We start from the raw sequence: 3387 nt of genomic DNA, 5'->3' as shown, positions 1-3387 counted from the left end.
ACTATAGAATTCTTACTACTAAGTCTGTTTTCTTGTTGGATGCCTTCGATGGGCTAGTTGGTCCGAACTCTGATAGTGTGAGATTGAAAGTATGGGTGGAGTCATCGAGAGGTGAGTATGGGGGCGTAGACAAACTGCTCTATCTATTGATAGTTTAGTTCAGCCCCTTGTAGGGCTTTGATGATGAAGTAGACGGATTGTTGCCCTCTTTTGTCTTCTTTAACTAGTGATGAGGCTATTGCCAGACTTCCCACTATGAGGTATAATATGAGCTTTTCACTTTCCCTTGGTTGGGTAAGAATGGGTGGTTGCCCCAAGAATTTTCAAAATCCCGGAAGGCTTGTTTGCACCCCGTAGTCCTATTCAAACCTCTCTCCCTTCCTTAATATACCTCTTTGAGGTGTCCTTTGCGGGATGATTTAGAGATCCTTCCTCCTGCGAATCCTCCATGAACATGTCTCTCAGGGGTGTGAGGTGGACGTTCAACTTGTTCGACCTCTTTGGTGTGAGACGTTCGACTTGTCCAACGTCTTTGGTGTGAGGTTGACCTTCAACTTGTCCGACCTCTTTGGTGTGAGGTGGACCTTCAACGCGTCCGACCTCTTTGGTGTGAGGTGGACCTTCAATGCGTCCGACCTCTTTGGTGTGAGGTGGACCTCTAACTCGTCCGACCTCTGGTGTGAGGTGGACCTCCAACTTGTCCGACCTCTTTGGTGTGAGGTGGACCTTCAACATGTCCGACCTCTTTGGTGTGAGGTGGACCTTCAACTTTGCCCACCCTCTTTGGTGTGAGGTGGACCTTCAACTCGTCCGACCTCTTTGGTGTGAGGTGGGCCTTCAACTTGTCAGACCACTTTGGTGTGAAGTCTGACCCTCGACTTGTCCGACCTCTTTGGCCTTTCTGCTTTTGATTGGGCGAGGTGGTGAGATCTTCTCAGTGTTGTATATTTTTCGTTCAACATCCACAAGAGATAGGTTTCTCAGTTAGTTGGTCTTCTTTCTTCCTGGTTTCTTCATCCTCATCCTGTGGTGGATTAGGAGAATCTGATTTTTGAGCTCTCTCCTAGTCGAGAGTTCTCCTCCATGTTGATGTATTTATCTGCCCGTTCCTGTACCTCGTTCCGAGATGTTTGGGTGCTTCTTGGATATTGAGTGGCTAAAAGGTCCTTCTCGTAGACCATTGATGAGACCCCTGATAGCTGCTTCTGTTGGCAGACTTTGTGTATCCAGACATATTTTGTTGAATCTTTCCATGTAGTTGCGAAGTTTCTCCCGATCTCCTTGCTTGATCCCTAATAGGCTCGGTGCATGTTTGGCTCTGTCCTTCTGGATGGAAAATAACGGATTGCATCTGAGGCCTCCGTTAGATACATCCTGCTTCTGAAATTGCTAAGATGATAGCTTGGATCCGATGTGCCGTCATACGGAGTCATGCTGGGAGCTTTGAAGTCCTTTGGGACCTTTAGCTTTCATGATCTCTTTGGTGAATGGGTCTTGATCTTTGTGGGGGCTATCTTCGTGACTAGATCGAGCCGTCTTGGTTTTGAGATCGACTTAGAGTCTTAAGAGCTTATCTTTTAACTCTCGGCGTCGCCTAGTTTCCCTTCGGAGGTCCTTCTTGGCTTCCCGTTGATGCTCGGCTTCTTTTTTGAGTTGTTGGAGGCGGTTTTGTTGAGCTTGTAGTGCTTCCATGATTTCTGTGTTTGGAGTTTGCTTATCTCCCCCGTTTTGGGGTGTGCTTTTGGGGGTGGCGTCCGCATTTTTATGCGGCGTTCTATCCTCTAGATCTGAATTGTGGTCGTTGTCATGGTTGTCTGCCATGGTGGTGGGATGACTTCCAGGTCCCTGGCAACGGCGCCAATGTTCCGAGGGTTACCTGAAACTGGAGGTCGATCTCGGATGAGATCTTCTGTATTGGTTGGTGCTAACGTGTCCGGCTGGTGGGAGACAGCCGGAGCTGTCGTGTCCGACTTGTTGGACTGGCTGCACTGCTGATCCTTCGTCACCAGAGGGTGGGGGGTACCTGAAAGAGACTCCGATGCTTAAGTTAGCATGGGTATTAAACAGGTATTGAGTAGAATCAGAGTATGAGTTATACCTGGGTGCTCCAGTATATTTATAATGGTGAGATGTGGCCTCCTGTGGATAAGATAAGTTAGTTATCTTATCTTATCTTTATCTTATCTTTAAGTGAGGTCATCTTATCTTCAAGGGAACCGCCTTTATCTTTCTGGGCTTTGGCTGCCTTTAGATTGGGCTGCGTTCCTTCGTTTTGGGCCTGCTTTGGGCTCCTTTGGCGATTTGGCCGAGCTCTTTGAGAAGAGGTCAGGCATTTGGCCGAGCTCTTTGAGAAGAGGTCGGATAGTCTGACCTGAAGAGGTTGGTCGGCTTGTCGCTAAACATCCCGGGTCGAACAGCTTGACCCAGGGTATGAACACTTCCTCTAAGGCGTTCCATTATTCACGGAATTCCTCTCAGAAGTGTACATGAATTGGTTATTTGCAACCATGTCAATAAGTTCTTGAGCTTCTGCAGGCATTTTCTTTAAATGAATGGATCCACCTATAGAATGGTCCAATGACATTTTGGAAAACTCAGATAGACCATAATAGAATATATCTAATATGGTCCATTCTGAAAACATGTCAGAAGGACACTTTTTGGTCATCTGCTTGTATCTTTCCCAAGCTTCATAGAGAGATTCACCATCTTTTTGCTTGAAGGTCTGAATATCCACTCTAAGCTTGCTCAGCTTTTGAGGAGGAAAGAATTTATCCAAGAAGGCCGTGACCAGCTTATCCCAGGAGTCCAGGCTATCTTTAGGTTGTGAGTCCAACCATGTTCTAGCTTTGTCTCTTACAGCAAAAGGGAAAAGCATGAGCCTGTAGACTTCAGGATCTACTCCATTCATCTTAACAGTCTCACAAATATGCAAGAACTCAGTTAAAAACTGGTAAGGATCTTCAGATGGAAGTTCATGAAACTTGCAGTTCTGTTGCATTAGAGCAACTAATTGAGGTTTCAGCTCAAAATTGTTTGCTCCAATGACAGGAATTGAGATGCTTCTTCCATCAAACTTGGACGTTGGTTTAGTGAAATCACCAAGCATCCTCCTTGCATTATTGTTGTTGGGTTCAGCTGCCATCTCCTTCTCTTGTTCAAAAATTTCAGAAAGGTTGCCTCTGGATTGTTGTAATTTAGCTTCTCTTAGTTTCCTTTTCAGAGTCCTTTCAGGTTCTGGATCAGCTTCAACAAAGATGCCTTTTTCCTTATTCCTGCTCATATGAAAGAGAAGAGAAAAAAAAGGAAGAGGAATCCTCTATATCTGGATAAAGAGGATCCTTATTATTAGTAGAAGAAGAAAGGAATAAAAGTGAAGAAGAACCC

The 3387-nt window shown here is 45.6% G+C and overlaps 1 non-coding gene across 1 annotated transcript; it reads left to right on the top strand.

Moving 5' to 3' along the window:
* The first annotated feature begins 2642 nt into the window (after positions 1 to 2642).
* Positions 2643 to 2746, top strand: LOC130938568 (small nucleolar RNA R71). Its single transcript, XR_009069729.1, has one exon. It is a non-coding gene; the product is annotated as a small nucleolar RNA R71 (small nucleolar RNA).
* The last annotated feature ends 641 nt before the right edge of the window (positions 2747 to 3387 follow it).

The sequence above is a fragment of the Arachis stenosperma genome, chromosome 6, assembly GCF_014773155.1.
Source record: "Arachis stenosperma cultivar V10309 chromosome 6, arast.V10309.gnm1.PFL2, whole genome shotgun sequence".
NCBI lineage: Eukaryota > Viridiplantae > Streptophyta > Magnoliopsida > Fabales > Fabaceae > Arachis > Arachis stenosperma.
This window is presented reverse-complemented; position numbering and strand designations above follow the sequence as displayed.